Source organism: Oryctolagus cuniculus, chromosome 8 (genome assembly GCF_051225735.1).
Source record: "Oryctolagus cuniculus isolate XC-2025 breed Fujian yellow rabbit chromosome 8, ASM5122573v1, whole genome shotgun sequence".
NCBI classification, from domain to species: domain Eukaryota; kingdom Metazoa; phylum Chordata; class Mammalia; order Lagomorpha; family Leporidae; genus Oryctolagus; species Oryctolagus cuniculus.
This window is the reverse complement of record NC_142874.1, coordinates 20,998,313-21,023,551: the sequence shown is the minus strand read 5'-3', so window position 1 is coordinate 21,023,551 and position 25,239 is coordinate 20,998,313. Positions and strand designations below refer to the sequence as shown.

Below are 25,239 nucleotides of genomic sequence, written 5' to 3'. Positions count from 1 at the left end.
TCCGTTTTATCTCAGCATAGTTAGATATGTTTTACTTTATGGGCCTTCTGTTCCTCTTACCTATTTCTGAAAGAGGGAGTCGGTATTCCTGGCTCCCATCAGCCAGCTTAGAAACGGTCAGGAGGAAGGAACCAAAGCTCTTCCGAATCCTGGCATTGTACTCCTTCACTGCAGCAGCGAAGTCCTCTGGAAGATGGCGGAGGAACACCTGTGAACAAGGAGTCAGATGGGCCTGACCGCTCAAACCAGGAGCAGAGCATGGCCAAGGTCTGGGAGACACGGGGCCAAAATCTTCTTAGGGACAGCGATTAAGCTGCTGCCTGGGATATCCTCATCCCATATCAGCTGCCTGCCAGTGCATCCTGGGAGGCAGCCGATGATGGCACAAGTACTTGGACCTCTGCCAGCTATGTGAGAGACTGGGATTGAGGCTCCTGGTCCAGCCCCTATTGCTATGGGCATTTGGAGAATGAACCAGCAAATGGAAGAATTTTCATTCGTGTGTGCGTGCTCTCTTTCCCCCCCTCCACTTGCTCTCTGCTTTGCAAGTAGATGAAATAAATGCATATTTAAAATGTATATTTTAAAAATATAGATGGAAATGTACTTCTAAATATAAACTCTTTTACTCATGGACACACAAATACATAAACTGAAGTAAAAACTAATGTGTAATCCTACCATTCAGGGATATAGGTTATAAAGATTTTGGTGATTAGAATCACCTTCTAACTAGGGTGCAGTATGCAGCTTCACAACAGAATGTTCATACTCAGCATTGTATTTGGTGCATTTTCCCATGTCATGGACTTCATTTAAAAAGAAGAATTTTAGCAGTCAGCATTGCAAGCAGATAAAGCCACCACCTGCAATGCTGGCATCCCATATGGGCACCAGCTCATGTCCCAGCTGCTCCACTTCCAATCCAGGCCCCTGTTAATGTGCCAGGGAAGGCAGTGGAAGATGTCCCTTGGACCCCTGTACCCACCTGCAAGATCTGGATAGAGTTCCAGGCTCCTGGCTTTTGCCTGGGGCAGCCCTAGCTGCTGCAGCTATTTGGGAAGCCAAGCAGCAAATGTTGGTTGGTTTGTGTGTGTGTGTGTATGTGTGTGTGTAACTCTGCCTTTCAAATAAGTAAATAATTTTTTTTAAAGGAGGGGGTGAGCCAGCGCCGTGGCTCACTAGGCTAATCCTCCATCTGCGGCGCCAGCACACGGGGTTCTAGAACCGGTTGGGGCACCAGATTCTGTCCCGGTTGCTCCTCTTCCAGTCCAGCTCTCTGCTGTGGCCCGGGAGGGCAGTGGAAGATGGCCCAAGTGCTTGGGCCCTGCACCCGCGTGGGAGACCAGGAGGAAGCACCTGGCTCCTGGCTTCAGATCATTCAGATCAGCGCAGCACGCCGGCCGTAGCAGCCATTTGGGGAGTGAACAAACGGAAAAAGGAAGACCTTTCTCTCTCTCTCTCTGTCTAGCTCTGCCTGTCCAAAAAAAAAAAAAAAAAAAAAAAAAAAATGAGGGGGTGAGTCCAGTGCTGTGGCGTAGCAGGTGAAGCTGCCACCTGCAGCGCTGACAGCCCACATGAGTGCTGGAGTGCTGGTTCCAGTCCCAGCTCCTGGCTTCAGAATGGCCAAGCTCCAGCTGTTGCGGCCATTTGGGGAGGGAACCAATGGATGAAGATCTCTCTGCTTTTCAAATAAATAAATCTTTAAAGGGGGGGGCAGAAGTCTGCACACAGGTACACACACACCATGTGTACACAAAGGCAGAGACCCGAAGGCTGCTTCTACAAGTCAAGGAGCACCAAAAATCAACAGCAACACCAGAAGCTAGAAGAGAGGTCTGGACCAGAGTCTCCCTCGAGGCCCTCAGCAAGGACACCTCTGCCATGCTTCTGCATCTCCAGGGCTGCGAGACAATGCATTTCTTTTTCTTTTTTTTTTTTTTTTTTTTTTTTTTTGTGACAGGCAGAGTTCGACAGTGAAAGAGAGACAGAGAGAAACCAAATGGCTGCTATGACCAGCACACTGCGCCTATCTGAAGGCAGGAGCCAGGTGCTTCTCCTGGTCTCCCATGCGGGTGCAGGGCTCAAGCACCTGGGCCATCCTCCACTGCACTCCCAGGCCACAGCAGAGAGCTGGACTGGAAGAGGAGCAACCGGGACAGAATCTGGCACCCCAACCGGGACTAGAACCTGGGGTGCCAGTACCGCAGACGGAGGATTAGCCTAGTGAGCCATGGTGCCAGCTGAGACAATTCATTTCTGCCATGTAAGCTACCTGGTTTGTACCACTTCATTAGAGCAGCTTTAAGAAACTAATCCTTGGTCATCACGCATTTCTACTGAGAACTTCAAATACTAAAGAAAAAAAAATTTAGAAGAACATATAAGACTTGTTCGTTTCTCTGGGGTGTACAGTATACTGTTTCATCACATGTAAGCAGATCAATGAGGTAATTAGCCTTTCCATTTCCTTACCTTTAAAAAAAAAGATTTCTTTATTTGGAAGTCAGAATACAGAGGGAGAGAGAGATTCTCTCCTTCCACTGGTTCACTCCCTAAATGGCTGCAATGGCCAAGGCTGAGCCAGGTGAAAGCCAGGAGCCAGGAGCTTCATCAGGTCTTCCATGTGGGTTGCAGGGCCTAAAGCACTTGGGCAATCTTCCACTGTTTTCCCAACACCTTTAGCAGGGAGCTAGATTGGTAGTGGAGCAGCTGGGACACAAACTAGTGCACACATGGGACGCCAGCATTGCCGGCGGAGCGTTTACCCACTATGCCACAGCAGTGACCCCTCCTTACCTTTTCTTTATATTTGCAGCCTGCCTGCTCCTCTCTCCCAATGCTGCAGAACTCTGGGCACAGGACAGCTCCATCCGAATCCCACACTAAGAGACATGACCAGACTCTAACAAGGCTTCCAGCAGCCTGAGGCTGGATTTCTAGATGATTCTAGCCCTGCAACCCTTAAAGTGATAGTGGCCAGCAGAAATTTCCTATTTGTTCTAGCCAATGCACAGCTGGTAAGAGGTACCCAACCTCCCTTTTTTGGAACATATACTAGAAAGTGCATACAATTTTAACTATGAGAAACTTCAAAGAATTCAGGGAAAATGCAATTAAAAGATAAGCTTATTGTGGTGCAAAACAGTCTTGAAATGTATGTAAAGTTTTCCTTTTTAATAATCACTTTCTCTTGCAATTGTTATGTTTTAAATTTTTATTTATTTATTTGAGAGACAGAGAAATGGAGAGACAGAGAGCTCCCACTGCTGGTTTGTGTCCCAAATGCCAATAACCATCAGGGCTGGGAAGCAGGAAGGTGATCCAGGCCTCCCACATAGGTGGCAGGAACCAAAGTACTCGAGTATCACCTACCGTCTCCCAAAGTGCATATTAACAGAGAGCTGGAGCTGTCACCAGGCACTGATCCAGATATTCCAACATGAAACATGGGCGTCTTAACTGGCAGCCTGAACCACTCAGTCAAATGCCCGCCTTAAAGCATGTTGTTAAAGGATCTATGAGATCAGTGTAACTGTTCATTGAGATCTTTGCCACATTTTCAGATGAGCCAAGCATTTTATTACTTTCTACCTTTAATTACAGCTGAGATTTTACATTTTGTTTTCTTTGTAACTTTAGTATAGGGAAAGTTATACATTTCAATAGATTATTTTGGCAAATTATAAACATTTTTCTGTTGATTTTCTTGGCTTTTTACATAGCCAGAGATTTTATCTGTAAATAACAATTACAAAAATAAGAGCCAACATTACTGAGTGTTTTTATATGCCAAACATTGTTTTAAGCATTTTGCATGTATTTTTAAAGATTGATTGATTGATTTGAAAGGCAGAGCAACAGAGAAAGGGGAAGAGACAGAGAGAGAGAGAGACAGACAGACAGACAGAGATCTTCCATCTGCTGGTTCACTCCCCAAATGGCCACAACAGCCAGGTCTAGGCCAGGGCAAAACCAGGAGCCAGGACCTCCATCGTGGTCTCTCCCATGTAGGTGGCAGGGACCCAAGTATTTATGTCACCTTCCACTGCCTTCCTAGGCACATTAGCAAGAAGCTGGGTCAGAAGCAGAGGAGCTGAGACTCAAGCCAGCATTTGATAGGGGATTCCTGCATTGCAAGTGGTGGCTTAACCTGCTGAGCCACAATGCTGGCCCCACTTTGCAGGTATTCACTCATTTAATCCTCATGGCAACTCTTCAAAGTGGGTGCTATTCCAATTGCCAGTTTTCAGATAAGAAAACAGGTCTGGTACAGAAATGTGCCATCAGTTCAGTGGCAGGGCTGGGCGGGTGACCCAGCACATTACTCCATCATACGCTGTAGTATTTTGCTGTTCACCTTGCCCACCTTTGCATCGGATGAAAACCATCCAATTTTCCTTTCTTTCCATTTGGCAAGGATTAGAATTCCCAGAACACTATTTCCAGATAGGTGTTAAATTGATCTTCTTATCTTCTTCTTTATTAATATTAATATTAAATGACTAGCTGGCTATTCATCTCTGTTAGGAATAAGTTCCATTCATCTGCAATTACTACACTATGACACTTCAGAAAGTTCATGGAAACTGTAATTAAAAGGTAAGTTTGACTGCAAAACAAACTGACATCTATTCATACAAGGGATCTTCAAAAAGTTCATGGAGAACGCATATTAGTAAAAAACAAAGCATTCATATACAAATCTGCACTCATGCATCCCAAAGACTAACTGGAGCATGAAGAAGTAACTCGAGTGAATGATGGCAAAATCTTGTTACTGGGAAAATGCTGTTGCACTTCATTATTATTAAAGCAGAAAGAGGTTACATCAAAGTACGAGTATTGCAGTATTTTATTTTCTTACCATTGAATGAGAAAACACCTTCTTAAACTTTTTCGCACAGGGAGGAAGGTATCTCTTTCCAAAAAGATGTGCTAAAACCACCACCAAGGTTTCCATCACATCTTCAGAAAATGTCTTTTTGCCTGTATTTTGTTATTTAAAAAAAAAAGTTTAATTTTTCAAAACCTTAGAGAACAAATGTAATGTGTAAGACACAGCTGAAAACTTACTTCCTATGAATTTGGTGACTTTTTTTTAACAAACTACACCAGCATTTCACAATATTGCAGGCTAACTGATGGCATCTTGCTACAAAACGCTTTGCATCCTCCTACCCACTCTTACCTGTAGAAGCCTGGTGGTCAATGAGTGATGGTTGCCCCTACTCTGTAACTGCCCTGGGATTCCCTCACTGGCTCCAAGTCTTCCCTTTGCTCCTCTGTCTCCATTCTACTCATTTTTTTCTACCTTGGTGCAACCCCTGCCAAGGAACAAAGGCCCGAAGCTGCTTGCTAAACTCCTCGTCTGCCCTTCCAGGCCCTGTGTGACGTGAATCTGCACCCACTCTCTCTTTGGTGCACGTTACAGAAAGAACTCACACCTGCTCCTCTTGACAGGCCTTTGCTGCCAATATTGCTTTTTCCCTGGAATATTTATTCCCCATATTTTCTTATGCCCAAACCCTCGCAATACACTAGGGACTAAATCTCCTAGAGGGAAAGCCTATGTGAAATTCCCGATATTTGATCTGCTCCAGCATTTTGCAGAGGGCCAGGGTCCAGACCACTGGGAGCATGATGGATGAAGGAGCTGAATGACAGGCACTCATGAGAGACTAGGAAACAGGCTACAGGCTATCAGAGAAATGCCGTGCAGAGTGAGGCTTTCAAACTCGATTTCTTTTTTTTTTTTGTTTTTGTTTTTGTTTTTGTTTTTGTTTTGACAGACAGAGTGGACAGTGAGAGAGAGAGACAGAGAGAAAGGTCTTCCTTTGCCGTTGGTTCACCCTCCAATGGCCGCTGCAGCCGGCGCGCTGTGGCCGGCGCACCGCACTGATCCGATGGCAGGAGCCAGGTACTTATCCTGGTCTCCCATGGGGTGCAGGGCCCAAGCACTTGGGCCATCCTCCACTGCACTCCCGGGCCACAGCAGAGAGCTGGCCTGGAAGAGGGGCAACTGGGACAGAATCCGGCGCCCCGACCGGGACTAGAACCCGGTGTGCCGGCGCCGCTAGGTGGAGGATTAGCCTAGTGAGCCGTGGCGCCAGCTCGAACTTGATTTCTATACATTGTTAGCATCATGTGAAAATTGTGCCCAGCTTTCAAATTGCTTTAGAATTCTGAGACCCTCTACGCAATATTTATATCATAAGTAAAATTCATGACTCTTTCTTGAAAAAAAAAAAAAAACAGGTTCACATGGATCAAAGGCTTTATGATTTGATTTATTATTAGTGTTAAGATATCATGGGCCAGCACTGTGGCATAGTGGGTTAACACCTGGCCTGCAGTGCTGGCATCCCATATGGGCACCGGTTCGAGTCCTGGCTGCTCCACTTCTGATCCAGCTCTCTGTTATGGCCTGGGAAAGCAGTAGAAGATGACCCAGGTCCTTCGGCCCCTGCACCCATGTGGGAGAACTGGAAGAACCTCCTGGCTCCTGGCTTCAGATCGTCCCAGCTCTGGCCATTGCAGCCAATTGGGGAGTGAACCAGCAGATGGAAGACCTCTCTCTCTCTCTCTTTGCCTCTCCTCTCTCTGTGTTACTCTGACTTTCAAATAAATAAATAAATATTTTTAAAAAGATATATACTACCATATCATCTTAATTATTTCTGTACTATTTTGATAAAAGTTGATGTTTCCAAAAATAAAATAGAACAATGGGTCACTAACTGTATATTCTAGCCTTAGCTGCCTGCATTTGTGTTTGGATCACACCGTTCTATTTCCCTCTTTACCTTACAGCATTGTGTTTCAGTTATAGAAAAGGGAAAAACTAATTTAAAATTATAGTAAAGGAAATCATTACAGATGACAATGTTTTATGTAAATAACTTCCAAAAATTTTTCAGTAGAATAATGCTTATTGTCTTTAACAAAGCTAAAGGTTATAATTTCTTAAAATTTAAAAGTATATTAAATAATCAAGAATCATATTTATATTATGATTATACATACAAAATTCAGATGCTAATAATATTTTATAAACATATTTAATTTTGTAAAATGACAAGAAAAACCTTCAAGATACATTAGGAGAATGGGCAATCAGAAAATGGCCTACCAAGATGCATGCTTAGCCTAGCAGTTAAGATGCCCACATCTCATATGGGGTACCCAGGTTTAAAATTCAGATCCAGCTCTTACTTCCTGCTAATGCAGATGATGGCGCAAGTGATTGACTGGGTTCTTCCCACCCACATGAGAGACATGGATTGAGTTTCCAGCTCCCAACTTTGACCTGGCCCAGGACCAGCTACTGTGGACATCGGAAAGCAAATCAGTGGAAGATTTCTCTTGGTCTACTCGCTCATTCATTCATTCATTCATTCTCTCTCTCTCTTTTCCCTCCTCCCCCCCTCTCTCCCCATCTTTCCCTTCTTCCCTCCTTCCCTGTCTCTCCCCCTTCTTCCCCCGTCCCTCCCTCCCTCTCAATCTTTTAAAGATGGCACACCATCAAAAGCAAATGTAGTTCTGGGGAACGTGCAGGTATATGTGAAGCAGTCGTACGGGATGTCAGTGTGTGTACATGTACAGTGTAAGGGGTAGGAGTTGGGAAAAGGATAGCTGCTCACCATCTACGATGACTGGAACACACAGCTTGTGAAACAGACCTTTCACCAGCATGCTTACTAAAGCAAAGTTTGAAGGTTCGTGGTAGTGCAGGTGGGACACAAGGCCAGCATATCCAACGGGAACACATTCTTGATTCAGGTATCCCTGTGAATCAATTTAACAATTTAGCCTCAGTCCCTAGATCTCAGAAATACCCAACAGGTAAGTCATCAAGTAAGGAGATTTCAGTAGTAAAGTTAAATACATGTACGAACACTTTAGTGAAAACAGGTTTAAATCTTACCTCTCTGATCAAGAATTGCAAAGAATATATGAAGTAAAATTTTAACATGCACTTGACCTTTGGTCGCTTGAAGGACATCAAGGAATACTGGAGCAGCGACAATGCCTATGCACACATGTCAAAACACCAAAGTTAGACAGGCTAGCTATAAAGTTTGAGATATCACTAATGACTTTGTTATATTATATACTCTAAATAATTATTACAGATATGCCATAAGTTTTACATTCTCTATGTATGAATAAAACATAATAGGATGAAAAATTTACTGGGAGAGATGAACAATGACAACTTCACTCATAACCACTGAGAAATAAATGTAAACTTATGAATATATAAAAGTAAGAGTTAGGAACATTCCAGTATTTAGTACATTTTCAACCATTAATTCTTTGAAAATTTACTTTTAAATGTTCTAGGCTAGATATATTTATTGAAAAAAATTTCTCATATATGCAGAGTGTATTTATAATCATGGACTTAATTTGTCACGTGTACAGAAGTTACCACCATGTTCTTGTGTGAAGGAAAGGCACTAAGACAAGAATCAAATGTTGCTAAGAGTTTGCGAACTGCACATTGTGATTTTATTCCCTCCAAGATACCTAACAGGCGAGGCTTACTTTAGACTTGAGCTAAGATGATTATGTCTGTTAGAGAGGGTAGAGACTGTACCTTTGCTTTGGCATCCTCTTTGTCATCTGCTTTGGCAACCAACAGCATGAGTCTGAGAACCAAGGTGATGTTTAGGGGAAACTGACCCTTCAGCTTGGGCACATCAGACTTCAAGAGCCGGTCTATCTTGGGTAATGGAATATCATAGAAGATCACACTTCCTATAAGATCTTCTCCACGCCTTCCTGCACGCCCAGACATCTAAAGAGATGACCACAAAACTTATGCAAGTTCAAATCCTGGCACTGTAAATAATGTCTCACTTACCTATACCATGTGGAACATTAAACATTTGAAAATAAATCTTCAATGAGTTTTTTGTTTCTTGGTATATTGATGTTGTCAAATCTTGCAGAATTATTTTATTTTATAGATATATTTTTATAGATACATTTTAAAGTCCAGTGTTAAGACAGTATTGCCTCTTTTTTTAAAAAAATAAATGGAGTACCAGCTCCTGTGTTTAGAGATCATGATCTGGGGTCGGTGCTGTGGTTTAACTAGGTTGGGCCACCTGCAGTGCCAGCATCCCATATGGGCACCACTTGGAGTCCCGGCTGCTTCCCTTCAGATCCAGCTCCCTGCTCATGGCCTGAGAAGGCACTGGAAGATGGCTCAAGTGCTGGGGTCCCTGCACCCATGTTGGAAATGTGGAAGAAGCTCCTAGCGCCTGGCTTCAGATTGGCCTAGCTCCAGCCTTTGGGTCCATTTGGGGAGTGAACCAAACGATGAAAGACCCCCCCCCACCTCTCTCTGTCTATAACTCTGTCTTTCAAATAAGTAAATAAATCTTTAAATAAACAAATAAAGATCATGACCTTAGGGAAGGCATTTGGTGTAGGATGCTTGGGATGCCTGACACCTAGATTGGAACGCCTGGGTTCAAACACCAGCTCTGGTCCCCTTCCCAGCTTCCTGGAAGGCAGCAGGTGGCAGCTCAAGTAGTCAGGTTCCTATCACTCACACTGGAAATCCGGACTGAGTTACTGACTCCTGACTTCAGCCTGGCCTAACCCTAGCCACCATAGGTGTCTGAGGAATGAACCAGTGGGTAGGAAACCTCTTTGTCTCTTTTTTCCTTCCTCTCTCGTTTCTCTCTCTCTGCCTATAAAATTAAATTAAAATCATGGCCTTTAAAGCAGGCACAATTTCTGATTTACCAACGTAGTTCCAGAAACGAGCCTAAAATCAAAACCTTATAGACACTTAACATATAATTATTGGTGGTTGGCATGAATTGGGTGCTCAAAGATGTAGTTACTTCCCTCCAATATTATTTTTGTTTATGTTCAAGAATATTTATCAAATTGAGAATATCTTCAGGAAAACTAAGCTACTGACAATATATTTTACAAGTTTTTTAAGTGTAATCATATTCATTAATATACATATATAAAAACTCAGTTTCAAATATTTTTATGGCCACCAAATATTTCAGAACAAATGGCTTTTCCTGGCCTACTGAATGAGCATTTCAGATACCTGTATATAGAACCGTAACAGAAGTCATGTATTATAAATACCTGTCGAAAGTTCAGAGCATCCAAATAAACAGAGTCTTCTGTAAAAACAACGGTTTTACAGGGCATATTAATTCCCAAAGCAAGGGATGATGTAGCTGTCACTACCTATGATGGAAAGCAAAAAAATAAAAAATTGGGAAAACATATTTAATGTAGCATACACAGATGCATACGTAGTAAGTATTGACCAAATTAAATCCCCTTACATTATTTTTCTTGAGTAAAAGTGCAGTGTTAAGACAGTATTGCAAAACATCAAACTCTATGCTTGCTTTTGGAATAGACAGCTCTACATCCCACTTGGATGTTCATTCATTCTCATATTCTTGCTGAACATTACAATTATACAGCATTTTCCAGGTAACAAAATGATACAAAATCAAAGCCATTCAGTAAGCCTTCAGTGTTACTGTCTGTGTGTGTTTGGCATGAATAAGAGCAATATGTTATACAAGGAGTTTATTTTCACGTTAAAAGATTTCCAAGAACAGAAAATAGTAAATGATACAAAGTCAGACTAAGCAGGAAGCAAGTCATAATAAGCATGACAAAACCACTCTAAGACGTAGATTGTAAAAAGAAAGAAAGGTAACATGATATAATTAATATTTACAAGATCGATTTGGCAGCTCTGGGAGGAAATAATTGTAGGAGGTGATTACCAAAAGTAGAAGTCTGACAGAATGCTTTTAGATTATTCTAGACAACATATTATGACATAATTGAACAGGAAATATTCCTAGTGGAGAGATGTGGGCTGTACATGCATGTGTGTGCACGTGTGTGTGTGCGTGCATGTGTGTGTGTGAGAGAGAGAGAGAGAGTTGATAAGCACTTGCTGACGTATTCTGGCTGTTTTAATGTGGAAGGAAAAAGCACTGGGTTCCATGTCCCTGAGTTCTGTATCTGTGAATTCAACCAACCAAAGACTGGAAATATTTGGACAAAAAAGTGTACTGAACACTTACAGTCTTTTTTTTTCCTGTCATTATTTTCTAAATAATATACTGTAGCAACTACTTACATACAATACACTGCACTAAGTAATGTAAGTAACCTAGAGACACAGAGGATATGCATTGGTTCTATGCCAAAGCTATGCTGTCTTATATAAAAGACTAGAGCACTGATGGATTTTGGTATCTGTGCAAGTCCTAGAATCAGTCCCCTGCAGATACCGAGGGGTTCACATTTCTTAGAGAAAGGTCAATCTACTGCTGGAAACTGTCTTATCTCAAACCTACCTAAGGTTGCTCAGATACATTTTTGTTTCTCATGTAGCCTTTTCTTCTCTTGAAAATAAACATAATTAGGTTATACATTTTCCTCCAACTACTAGCTTAGCTGCATCACAGAAGTTTGTCTATACAGCATTTTATTTACCTAGCAAATAAATAAATTTTCTGGGGCTGGCGCTGTGGCATAGCGGATAAAGCTGCCGCCTGCAGTGCTGGCACCCCATATGGGCGCCGGTTCGAGTCCCGGCTGCTCCTCTTCCAATCCAGCTCTCTGCTATGGCCTGGGAAAGCAGTACAAGATGGCCCAAGCACTTGGGCCCCTGCACCCACGTGAGAGACCAGGAAGAAGCTCCTGGCTCCTGGCTTCAATAAGCGAAGCTCCAGCCAGTGCGGCCAACTGGGGAGTGAACCAGCAGATGGAAGACCTCTCTCTCTCTGCCTCTCCTTCTCTCTCTGTGTAACCCCGACTTTCAAATGAATAAATAATTCTTTAAAAATAAATAAATAAATAAACTTTCTTATTTCCATTATTAGTTCTCCTTTACCCCGTTAATTTACTCTTAATTTTCACACTGCAGTTTATACAGTTATCTTTCTGGATCACTGGGGAATGATTGGGCTATCTGAACAAAGAATGGACTTTCGGGGCTGGGACTGTAGCTCAGCAGGTTAAGCTGCCACCTGAGGTGCCTGCATCCCATAGGAGAGCAAGTTTGAGCTCTGGCTGTTTCATTGCCTACCCAGCCCCCTGCTAAAGTGCCTGGGAAAACAGTGGAAAATGGCCAAGTACTTGGGCCCTTGACACCCATGTGGGAGACCAGATGGAGTTCCTGGTTCCGGGCTTCATTCTGGCCCACTGTGGCCATTGTGGTCATTTGGGGAGCGAATCAATAGAGGGAAGATTCCACCCCCCCCCGTGTGTGTGTGTGTGTGTGTGTGTGTAACTGTCTTTAAAATAAGTAAATACATCTTCAAAAAAAGAATGGATTTTATTTAATAAAAATGTAACAATATGGATTCATCTGTGGCAATAATATGTTGTAATAGTGTAAGATGTTAATAAAAGGAGAAATTGGGTGGCATGAGATATTCTCTGTACCATCATAACAACTTCAGTTTTTAACCCTAATACTCAAAATCTAAATGAAGTTAAAAAGAGTCATCCTGGAAAGAAATTTGGCTATGTATTTCCAGAGCCTGCTACCTTTTCCTTCTGAGACATTTCTTTCACTTAGCAGAATCAATCAATTCTAAATAAATAATTAAAATGATGATTGATGGGGCCAATACTGTGGTGCAGTGGGTAAAGCCACTGCCTGCAGTGCCAGCATCCCATATGGGCGCCAGTTCAAGTCCCGGCTGCTCCACTTCCAATCCAACTCTGCTACGGCCTCGGAAAGCAGCAGAAAATGGCCCAAGCACTTGGGCTCCTGCACCCACCACAGTGGGAGACCTGGAAGAAGCTCCGGGCTCCTGGCTTCAGATCGTCCCAACTCCAGCCATTACAGCCACTTGGGGAGTGAACCAGCAGATGGAAGATCTCTCTCTCTCTCTCTCTCTCTCTCTGTAACTCTTTCAAATACATAAATAAATCTTTTAAAAAATGATTGTCTATGTTGAAAGAAAATTAACAGTATAATGCTTAAGTAAATTAAATATGTGTATTTTCTGTTGCACACATGTTTATTACCTCATGCTAATTATTAAAATAATATTAGGCAAGGCAGACAAGATCCCAAATTGGGTACACATTATCATATTAACTATGTAAAAATGTATGGAAGGAAATATGATAAATGTAGGTGGCGCATCTCCCCAGGTGCAGGGATTGAGAGAGAGAGCTAGATAGAGCATCTTCCGTCCCATAGCCACTGCAGCTACCCAATTAAAGTGAAAGCTGTGCTTTGTAGTGAGTTCATCTACCTTGACGTGCTTCAGTCTGAAAAGGGTCTCAACAACTTGTCTCTGTTTGTACTCCATTAAACCATGATGGTAGCCAATGCCCCGCTGTAAAAGCCTGATCAGACCAGAGCCTCCTCTTGTCCATCTCAGCCTGGATACAATCTTCCTGAAAGTCTGAAACACACACACAGTTTGCAAAATCAAATGAAGGCATATGTCCTTTGACTGAAGCCTGATTTTATGTGTTAGAAGGCTTTAGCAGGCAGAGTTAGATGCATTTCTGGGAAGAGCAGTTGTGTTTTAGGCTAGAACCTCAAGTTCATAAACAGAGCAGTTCTGTCCTAAGTGGCATTCATGCATAAGACCTGAGAAAGTAGAATGCAGCCCAACCTCAAATGCACTGATCCTTTCTTCACATGCCTTCCTCACAGCAGCCATGTGCCCAATTTTCCCTCATACACCTGCTGACATCATTCCCACAATGCTGGAGGCAGCTCCAGCTCATCCTGGGGTAATGAGGAAACACTGAAGCAACACAGTAGAATTCCAAGAGGAAGATGCTCCATGCAGGCCCGGCGTCCCTCCAGGCAAGTAGCAAAATCCATCCCTGGCCCCCACACAGCTCTCAGCGGAGTCTGATGATCAACTGCCTTGTGCTCTATTTTTGCTGCTGACTTGAAACTAACTAACCGCTGTTCACTCCAATCACATCTGACCACTGTCTGCCCGTGTCTGTCTGTGTCTCCCTGTGCTTCCAGGCTGGCACCTTTGTGTTTCTCACTTCCTGTCTCTCTCTCCACACTCTCTCCCCATCTCTGTCCTGCAGCCCCTTCTCTGAAACTCCCTGTCTGCTCCTGAACAGTTTCTACCTCTGTCAGTCACTATTGCTCTTTTTCTTTCTTTCTTCTCTTTCCCACCCTCTTTTTTACTTTTATTCTGCTTCCCTCCCCCTTTCCAACCTGCACCATCACTAAAAGAAAAAAGCAAACATACACAAGTAATAACCATTGATCTGACTACATGGTCTAGTAGGTCAACCAACCAACAGATGCACACCCGTTATCTGGCATATCTCTCAGTGTTCTGGGCTTAGTTTCTGAGTGAGACACACAGCAGTGGAGGAGAAGGCAACCGTTTCTAGTTTGTAAAACTGGGCATGTGGTGGATGATTTGGTGACATGAAGCACAGAAAACGGGAGAAGTTTTCAAATGAAAGACAAATCTGATTTTGATTTCTTGGTAGCAAGTCACTGCATTAGCTCAGAAAAGAGATTTAACATTTACCTTTTCTTTTTCTTAAATTTTTTATTTGCTATAAGGAGAACAAATCTCATGTATTTTATATATACAGTTTTAAGAACATAATTATGGGGCCGCCACTGTGGTACAGCGGGTAAAGCTACTGCCTGTAGTGCCAGCATCCTATATGGACACCAGTTCGAGTCCCAGCTGCTCCACTTTCTATCCAGTCCTCTACTAATGTGCCTGGGAAAGCAGTGGAGGATGGCCAAAGTGCTTGGATCTCTGCAACCATGTGGGAAACCTAGGAGAAGCTCCTGGCTCCTGGCTCCTGGCTTCAGCCTGGCCCAGTCTTGGCCAATGTGGCAACTTGGGGAGTGAACCAGCAGATGGAAGATGTGTGTGTGTGTGTGTGTGTGTATATCCGTGTAATTCTGCCTTTCAAAATAATAAATATTTTTTTAAAATATCATGATACTTCCCACCCTCCTTTGTTCCCTCCCTTGCTCCCATCTACTTCCTCCTTCCTTTCTTATTTTCTTTTAATTTCTACAATGATATACTTTGAATTCACTTTATAGTCACAAGATTCGATTATTGCTCATGGCCCTTGTCTATACTCTTCAGGAACAGTGGGGTTTTTTGCTGACTGCTTGTTGAATTCTTTACTTACTGGAGGGTGACTCTTGGTGATTACTTTTACCTTTTCTATTTCTATTTCTATTACATAAAAGATTATCATTAACTTTAACAGATGCAGTCGACTGCACAAAGAAAAAGCCTGCACTTGCTATACCTCGTCATGAATCTTTGAACCACTTTTAATAGCTGTGTAAGCTTACATATATAATCTTAACTTCTTCAGCCTCCAACTCCAGTTTCCCATACATTAAGATCAATTTAGATGAAATAGGTTGTGTTTTATAAACTGCATAGTACAGTATAGACACACACACACACATATAAGGTTATGCGCCAGATTGTGCACCACCAAAACTGAACTTTGAAGTACTTGATACAATTAAGTTAAAAGTAAAATCATTACAGTGAGCTGCAATCCAATATGACTACTACCTTTGTAAGAGGAATTTCGGACAGACACATACAGAGGAAACACGATGTAGTGGTAACAGACAGCAGGGAGAAGGTACCCAATTATACAAGAGGACTGCAACAAGTTCATGGAAAAATCAAATCGAAAAACTAAGTTTATTCTAGTGCAAAAAACTTTAGAAATTCACGCAGAGCTTTCTCATAACATGTATTCTCCATGGCCTCTGGGAAGATGCCTCGTGTGGGCAGATTTCAAAATTCTTTTGCATAAAATAAACTTATTTTTTAATTCTGTTTTTCATGAGCCCTCTAAAGTAATGCATGTAAGCCCTGGAGAGAGACCTGGAGCAGACCCTGCCCTCTGAAGCCTCAGTAGGAAGTAATCCTACTGGGTGCCAGACTTCCAGCAGGCATAACTGTTAAGAAATAAATTCCTAACACGTGGTACCCTGGTGCAGAAGCCTTAGCAAATGAATCCATCCACCTAGGCATGCCCCCTGTTCTCGTCTCTTACCTTGCTATCCACACCTGCTCGATCAACATAAGTACAGTCCGGAGGAACTTCTTTACTCTTTTTAAGACTCTTCTTTATTTCCTTTATTTCAGCGTCCCATAAAATCAATCTCTGAATTCGAGCAGTTGAATTTGAATGTAAATAACTGAATATAAAAAATCAGGAACGTCGTGAATATTGATTATAACATGCCCTCTTCTTTTCAACATTTGAAATTGTGTCTGTAAGTGCCAGCATAAAAGAATGCCTGGTAATTTGAACCCAAAATATGATTGCCCTTATTAAAGGATATTCACCAGGCCTTAATTACTTCAATTCTCATTGCTTACCATCTGTTATTTTTAACATATGCATTGACACCTACTTAACAGAAAACAGAAAAACCATTCTTGGTCCTGCTTGACTACAGATTCTGGTATGAGGCCTGCTCACCTGTGGATTCCAGCAACAGGTCTGTCGCCAGACTTGGCAAGCCAGTAAGCCCATAAGCTCCACTAACTGGCCCATCTAAAACCTCCATTCAAGCCAACTGGTAAAACTGCCAAAGCCAGTTTATAAAGATTGGAAGAAATGATTGCTTCTTCAAATGCACAGAGAGCAACATGCAGGTACCAGAATCAAAGAATCAGGGAAACATGACATCACCAAAGGAATAAAATAAGATTCCAATAACGAAGCTTAAAGAAATGGAGATCTAGGGGCTGGCACTGTGGCTCAGCGGGTTAACGCCCTGGCCTAAAGTGCCGGCATCCCATGTGGGAGCCGGTTCGAGGCCCGGCTGCTCTATTTCCAATCCTGCTATGCCTGAGAAAGCAGTGGAGGATGGCACAAGGCCTTGGGCCCCTACATGTGTGTGGGAGACCCTGAGGGGGCTCCTGGCTCTGGATCAGTGCAGCTCTGCCCATTGTGGCCGATTGAGGAGTGAACATCGGATGGAGGGCCCCTCTCCCTCTCTCTCTCTCTCTGCCTCTCTTCTGTGTAACTCTGACTTTCAAATAAATAAATAAATCTTTTAAAAAAAGAAAGAAATGGAGATCTAGGGCTGGCACTATGGCACAGTGGGTAAAGCCACTGCCTGTAGTACCAGCATGCCATATGGACACCGGTTTAAGTCCCGGCTGCTCCACTTCCACTCCAGCTCCCTAACACACCTGGGAAAGCAGTGGAAGATGGCCCAAGTTCTTGAGCCCCTGCACACCCATGGGAGACCCCGAAGAATCTTCCGGCTCCTGATTTCAGACTGGCCCAGCTACAACTGTTGCAGCTCTTTGTGGAATAAACCAGCAGATGAAAGATTCTCTCCCCCCCCCCAATTTTGTCTTTCAAATAAATAAATAGATCTTTTTAAAACAGAAGAAATGGAGATCTATGAACTGCCTAACAAAGAATTCAAGATAATCATCCTAAAGAAGTTTAGTGAGCAATATATAAGAGAACATAGAAAGAAAATATTTTAAAAATCAGCAAAATAATACATGAACAAAATGAGGGTTCAACAAAGATAGATAAACAAGAATTCTGAAGCTGAAGAACAAAATCATCGAAACAAAAAATTCAAGAGTTTCCATAGCAAACTTAATCCAGTGAAAGAAAGAATCAACGAATTCAAAGACAGACCATTTCAATTATCTAGTTAAAGAAACACCAACAAAAAGAATGAAATAATAAGTGAGTAGGAAGCTTTTGGATCTGCTATCGTTTGAATATATTTTGTCCCAGAACTCATAATGAAGCTTGATCCCTATAATGGTACTGAGTGTTGTGGGACTTTAAATATATGATTAGGTTGTTAATCACAAACTTAAACTTTGTGGACCTAAGAAAATGTTAGAAATCAGCTAATCAACTGAAGAAAGTTACTGTAAAACATTGTACAATTACTGAAATACTCAATAATCTTCTCCCACATAAGTCCCCCAAAATGATGTTCTAATTAAATTAAGTTGGTATATCATAAAAACATAAAGCAGTGAAATATGATTTTAATTATATAAATAATTGCACACTTAAAGGTTTCAGTTCACAATGAATTCCACAATTCCAGTAGAAATACTCACGCAGCGTACATTCTCCTTTGAGACTTAATTGCTTTCTCCAGTTTCCTGTTTAAATTCTTCTCTCCTTCAGAGTTGTGACTACGAGTATATTGTCTCATCAACATATTAGTAAGAAGGCGTGAAGCTGACCTTTCCACTGAGTGAATGTTGAATCTAAAGTAAAGTATGTGAGAACACTGGATAACTGCATGCTCATTCCAGTCCAGCCCTGCATTCATTAATAAAGACAATTTTTGGATGTAGGAACCTTTGTTTGGGTAACATCAATCTCTGTCATTCATTCATTTTTGCCCATTTAACTCCTAAATCAGAGTTCATGTGAATGGAAGGGAAGATCAGAGTTAGTTACAAAGGTGAATTTTGATACTATGGTAAGAGTAGTTAGGTAAAGGCTCTTTACTAGGAAAAAAAAAAAAACTGCTCTTTTCTCATTTGACACAGTTCCCATATTAAGACTGCTGAATCTTTGTAAAGAACAGACCAGCATCTACTTGTCATTGTTACTAGTTAGTTCCTTTTCACCTGTGACATGAAGTTTGAGTTAGGAATTGGATTTCTAGGAGTACTTTTGTACTTCCTCATATTTGGCTTAACCTTTTTCTCTTCACTTTTCTCAAAAATTTTCAGACTTATTACAAGATCAATGCACATTCCTATACAGACATTTAAAGAATTGACAATTTGGCCTCATATTTTCCTTCCAATTTTGAAGTTTTATATATATAGTATATATGTATATATATACTCTATGTCGGTGAGTGCCCACATATACACAATATGCATAAATTAAACCTCCCACAAAGAGCTGATGAAAACATGATTGCTAATTAAATCATCTTGCTACCAGGCCCTATCTAATTTTTCTTTTAATTCTTTGAAGTGATTGTCATAAATATTCTTCAAGGTCTTTTCTTTCCACTTAAAGAGAGCTTATATATAATAAAACTTCACAAAAGAAAAATGGCAGACTAAACACTCAATATGCCATCATATGTGTATATAGGTGTATGTTAATGTATGTACTCTGTTTTGCCAAATACACATTACTCTTTTTACCATATCTGATTCTACAAATATGTTGAACTTTCTATTAACTTATGGCCCAGGAAATTCCACTCTACCAAGCCATACAATTAGATTTTCAAATAAAATTCAGTAAGAGAGTGTTTGTTTCTGTTGTATTATATCCAAGTTGCTATAGAAAATATCTCTTATATGTGCTAGTTGATATAGATACAAAAATAACATATCAGAATGAAACTGATACCTTATGATTTGATTATTGTTTATAACCCTTTTCTATATTCCTGTGGAACACTGGTCTTCCTACTTTTTACTTGTTGAACATCATGGTTAGTGGTGTGTTAATCCTGTGGTCATAAAATAGATTGAAAATATGTTATTGCAGGGGCTGACGCCGTGGCACAGCAGGTTAAAGCCCTGGCCTGAAGCGTTGGCATCCCATATGGGTGCCGGTTCGAGTCCCGGCTGCTCCTCTTCCATCCAGCTCTCTGCTGTGGCCTAGGAAAGCAGTACAAGATGGCCCAAGCTCTTGGGCCCCTGCGCCCACCTGGGAGACCTGGAGGAAACTCCTGGCTCCTGGCTTCGGATCAGTGCAGCTCTGGCCATTGTGGCCATCTGGGGAGTGAACCAGTGGATAGAAGACTTCTCTCTGTGTCTCTACCTCTCTCTGTAACTCTGTCTTTCAAATAAATAAAATAAATCTTTTTTAAAACAGAAAATATGTTATTGCAAAAATTAAAGGAAAATTAAGGAAAGGAGAAAGGTGGATTGAGGGAGGTAGAGAGGGAACTGTGCTTATCTTAGAAGTACATCTATAGCCGGTGCCACGGCTCACTAGGCTAATCCTCCGCCTTGCGGCGCCGGCACACCAGGTTCTAGTCCTGGTCGGGGCGCTGGATTCTGTCCCGGTTGCCCTTCTTCCAGGCCAGCTCTCTGCTGTGGCCAGGGAGTGCAGTGGAGGATGGCCCAAGTCCTTGGGCCCTGCACCCCATGGGAGACCAGGATAAGTACCTGGCTCCTGCCATCGGATCAGCGCGGTGCGCCGGCCGCGGTGCGCCAGCCACAGTGTGCCAGCCCCAGCGGCCATTGGAGGGTGAACCAATGGCAAAAGGAAGACCTTTCTCTCTGTCTCTCTCTCTCACTGCCCACTCTGCCTGTCAAAAAAAAAAAAAAAAAAAAAAAAAAAAAAAAAAAAAAGTACATCTATAAAATGCATGAAATCTGTTCCCTATATTCTAAAAATTTAAAAAGAAAATATAACTTCAATATGCTCACAAATTCCTCAAATTCTAAGATATGTCAGATTATAAGTTCTTCCTTTTCAATAGTCTGCAAATTCATATAAATCAATGTATAATGCTTTCCACAGAAAATAATTACTTACGAGAAAAATATTGCTGGTAGCCTATCCATTTCTTTAAGTTTTTCCACAAAACAAGGAAGCATTCGTTCCTTTTCAATTCTTGCACTGTCAAAAGTTTGAGGCTTAAGGTACTGCAGTAACTGATTCACCTGAATAAAGTTACCACAAATAAAAGGCAGATAAGGTACTGACGACCGCAAAGGAAGGCAACAGAATGCACAGATATTTGAGGGTGAAAAGCAAGTTGCTGTTGAACAGTATATTCAGAATGACAATGTAAGTACAAAGTTAGGATTTCAACCAGTCATATACTAAGCATTTAAATACAATGAAAACCTCAGAAAACTTGAATGACATGGTTCTACACTACTGTGATCAAGTTCATGTAATACTGTGGTGTGCTTACTGAAAGGATTATCATGACTTAATGCTGATCATTATCAGTAAATATAGGCTACAGAAGGATGACTTCAACATTTAATGGCAAGAAAATCTGAAATAGTTTTTCTTATCTATAGATATCACATATACACGTATGGTCTACAAATAGTATTTTAATAGGATATTTCATTATTTTTTAAGCTACAATTTTTACGTGGTATAAGTTACCAGAGAAAAGGTAATAGATTCAGTAGGGTGGGCGCTGGCACTGTGGCATAGAAGGTTAAGCCTCCTCCTATGGCACCAGCATCCAATACGGGCGCAGGTCCGTGTCCTGGCTGTTTTGTTTACGGCCTGGGAAAGCACTGGAAGATGGCCCAAGTGCATGGGCCCCTGTGCCCACATGGGAGACCCTGGCTCCTGGCTTCAGATCAGCCAGCTCCTGCCATTACGGCAGTTGCGGGGATTGAAACAGCAGATGGAAGATATTTCTCTCTCTCTCTCTCTCTTTCTCTCTCTCTCCTCTGTCTGCTTAACTCTTTCAAATAAATAAATAAATAAATCTTTTTCTAAAAATTACATAGGAGGTTGTTTTAAAATTCCAGTGCCCCAGTCCACTGGAGGTCAATCAGCTCAGAATCTCTAGATGAGATTGGGCTTCCTAGATGATTCCTGATAAGCAGCCAGGGTTGAACCCCTCATGAATTTAATAATGATTTGGGACATTAGGTGGTTTTCACATTTGCAGATCAGTGTGGCCTGTCCCAGTGAGTTTTACTGACTGAGGTGCACATTCAAAGAGGATATAGTAGTAGCAGGTGTGGGCTGTCCCGGATGGAACTAAAGTAATGATTCTCTACATCTTTCTTTACCTAGCTGGCTAAATTTAAGGTAGAATGGCAAAGTACAGTAATAGGATTTCCATATTCAAATACTAAAGAGCCCTATGGGGATTTTCTTTACCATAACTGAATAAATCAGATTCATTTTATATTAAATAAAAAATCCTAAATGTCTGTCACAACCTTGCCTGGGTCCAGCTGCATCCAACTAAGCAGTTCCTTTTTCAGTTCCTCTTCATATTTCTTGGCATCTGTCCTCATGATGACTACTTTATTTTTGAAGCAGCTGAATTCTTCAGGTTCTAACTCCTTGAAAATGAAGAAGCACAAATACCAAAGAAAATACAGTTATCACCTGGTCTAAAGTTTGCCACATGCACGGTTATGAGGCAAATCTCTCAGTTCACTGCATCCATGTTTATGAACAGCGTTAACTACATGAGGAGTTGAACACATAATGTTTTTAAGTATTTAAAAAGCAAGATTTAAGGCCGGCGCCACGGCTCACTAGGCTAATCCTCCGCCTTGGGGCGCCGGCACACCAGGTTCTAGTCCCGGTTGGGGTGCTGGATTCTGTCCCGGTTGCCCCTCTTCCAGGCCAGCTCTCTGCTGTGGCCAGGGAGTGCAGCGGAGGATGGCCCAGGTGCTTGGGCCCTGCACCCCATGGGAGACCAGGATAAGTACCTGGCTCCTGCCATCAGATCAGCGCGGTGCGCCTGCCGCAGTGCGCCAGCCACGGAGGCCATTGGAGGGTGAACCAACGGCAAAGGAAGACCTTTCTCTCTGTCTCTCTCTCTCACTGTCCACTCTGCCTGTCAAAAAAAAAAAAAAAAAAAAAGCAAGATTTATTAGAGCCAGAGTGGCATGGAGGGGGCCCCAAGAGAGGCAAACCAGAAGGGGCCCGTGGCACTGGAGTTTTTAAGCACAGTTTTGGGGGAGGAAAAAAACTTCTCAGCTTGACATTCAGTTACAGGCAGGGACAAAACCCATCAAAAAAAAAAAAAAAAGACATATCATTCTTACTGTAGCAAAGCATTATTCTAAGAACTTTTAATTATTTGGCTTATGTTAATAACAATGCTACAAAATAGGCATTATTAGCTCTTTTAACTAATTTTTCTAAATCTAGAGAAATGAGTCTCTGAAGTTTCTGCTTTGAACTATGGAATACCACGCCTTCATCTACATCAGAGTAACACCATTATCTAATTTGTTCATTCTTAATGGACTATCATGCCACAGGACTAGAGATATCAGCTAAGGAATACCCACAAATACACACACACCCCACATGCACAGACACACACATACACACACATACCATTCACAGACACATATGCACACATATACAATATACACACATACACCACAAGCACAACACACATGCAGACACGCATATCACCATACACATACATACACCACATGCACATACACGCATACACCACACACAACATACAGATACACACATACCATGAACACACACACCACGTACACACACACATGCACATGCACCACATTCACACATACACATACATCACGTTCACACACATATACCACATTCACACACACACATACACACATCACATGCAAATATGCATGCACACAAACACCACATACACAGACATACACGAAATGCACACACACACACACACACACACGAGAAATCTCCAAAAAGTTCATGGAAATGTGTATTGTGAAACAAACTGCATGAATTTCAAAATTACTTTGCACCAAAACAAACTTACAACTCCATTTCCTCTCATTTTTGAAATATATATACATATGTAAGTGTATTATACGTATTTACGCACACACAGAGAGAGAAACAGTTCCTAGTGTTTACTTTCATACACACACCTGCATTCTTGACCGTTCTGGCCAAATGTGTACCATAGCATCATACAGAAGTATGCTTTCCCGAGGAGAAAACTGAAGGTCTGCAGGGACTCCATACTTCTCTATCTGAAAAGCAGAAAATGCAAAACCATTGATCTCCGTCCCATATGCAGATTTTAACCACCTTGACGCCTCCTTTTCCAAAGTGCTTTTGTACTTACATGGTTGACTGTGAGTGCAGCGCACGGGTGGTAGTGTGCAATGACAAAATCGTTATCCTTTAGAGAACACACATACTTTTCTAGATCGTTGTATCGTTCTTTGTAACACACTGTGAAAGTGGAATTAAAATGCGGATTAAGATGGGTTTGTGTCTCTCAGCAATGATGTAATTCCGATTTTCTAAAGACAGCTAGGCCTAGGGAGAGCTGTGCTGGAAGCCTCTGTCGACAAAACGACAACAGGGCCATGCAGTGGAGGAGGAACTTATGTGCCTATACCGCACACAGATGTTTTACCTGCCCTCCTGGCCTGGATCTTCAGTCACAGTCCATCCTTGCTTCTTGTAATTCCTAGTGTATATTTTTCTAAATATTCTTGGAAAGCATGCTTTTGCATAAGGAGCATGGTTTGAATAAAAAGGCCTGCAACCCATTCAACTATTTCAATAGGAAACACGGGTGTTACTGGATCATCTCCCTGTCTTGGAGAACAGTATCACCATCTCCCAGAGAAAACGAGCCTTCTTCTGTCATTTACTCATTTTTTAAATCCAGGAATCCAGTATGCCACAGGGCTTTGTTAATATGTCACTTAAAATTAGGACAATTTAGCATTTACCTACCTAACATGTTATCTATTTTACTTACGCATTGTTTAACCCTGCATCTCCATAAAAATTAAGCTCTAGGAAAGCAAGGAGTTGTTTCCTGCTCTATCTCTAGGGACTTGAGTGGGATCTGGCACAGATGAGGTACTTTGACATTGTCAAGTGAAAACATGTATATGGGGCCTGTGTGGCACACCTGGTTGAGCTTCTGTTTGCAACCTTGCCATCCCATAGAGTGACAGGTCAGGTCCCAGCTGCTCCACTTCCATCCACCAACACCCTGATATTGTACTGAGAAAGCAGATGATGGCCCAAGTACTTCAGCCCCTGCCAACCACGTACGAGAGTCAGATGGAGCTCCTGGCTCCTGGCTTCAGCCTGGCCCATTCTCAGCTATTATGGTCATTGAGAGAATGTACCAGCAAATGGACAATCTCTCCCTTTCTGTGTCACTCTGCTTTCAAATAAATTAACCTTTTTTTTTTTAAGGTTCTCTAATCTACTGTTGGTGGGAATGCAAACTAATACAGCCATTGTGGAAGACAGTATGGCGATTCCTCAGACAGCTGAAAAAAGATATGTCATATGACCCAGTTATCCCACCCCTGGGAATTTACCCAAACAAAGTAAAATCAGCATATGAAAGAGTTATCTGTACATCCAAGTTTATTACAGCTCAATTTCCAACAGCTCAGATATGGAATCAACCCAGGTGTCCATCAAGTGGTGACTGGACAAAGAAAATGTGGAATACATACACTTTGGAATATTACTCAGCTGTAAAAAATGGAATTCTGTCTTTCACAATAAATTGGATGTACCTGGAAACCATTATAC

The 25,239-nt window shown here is 41.8% G+C and overlaps 1 long non-coding RNA gene across 3 annotated transcripts in view; it reads right to left on the bottom strand.

Annotated features, from left to right (window-relative positions):
* Positions 1–25,239, bottom strand: part of LOC103346715 (putative ATP-dependent RNA helicase DDX60) — a 93,507-nt gene that overhangs the window by 10,735 nt on the left and 57,533 nt on the right. For all 3 annotated transcript variants that reach the window (XR_016211675.1, XR_016211676.1, XR_016211677.1), the window contains 13 exons: positions 23,795–23,904; positions 23,595–23,699; positions 21,921–22,046; positions 20,536–20,663; positions 18,129–18,281; positions 16,072–16,216; positions 13,287–13,439; positions 10,126–10,230; positions 8,603–8,803; positions 7,928–8,032; positions 7,644–7,788; positions 4,868–4,989; positions 61–208 (listed from right to left, as the gene is read on the bottom strand). This is a non-coding gene — a long non-coding RNA (putative ATP-dependent RNA helicase DDX60). The remainder of the gene's footprint in view (positions 1–60; positions 209–4,867; positions 4,990–7,643; positions 7,789–7,927; positions 8,033–8,602; positions 8,804–10,125; positions 10,231–13,286; positions 13,440–16,071; positions 16,217–18,128; positions 18,282–20,535; positions 20,664–21,920; positions 22,047–23,594; positions 23,700–23,794; positions 23,905–25,239) is intronic.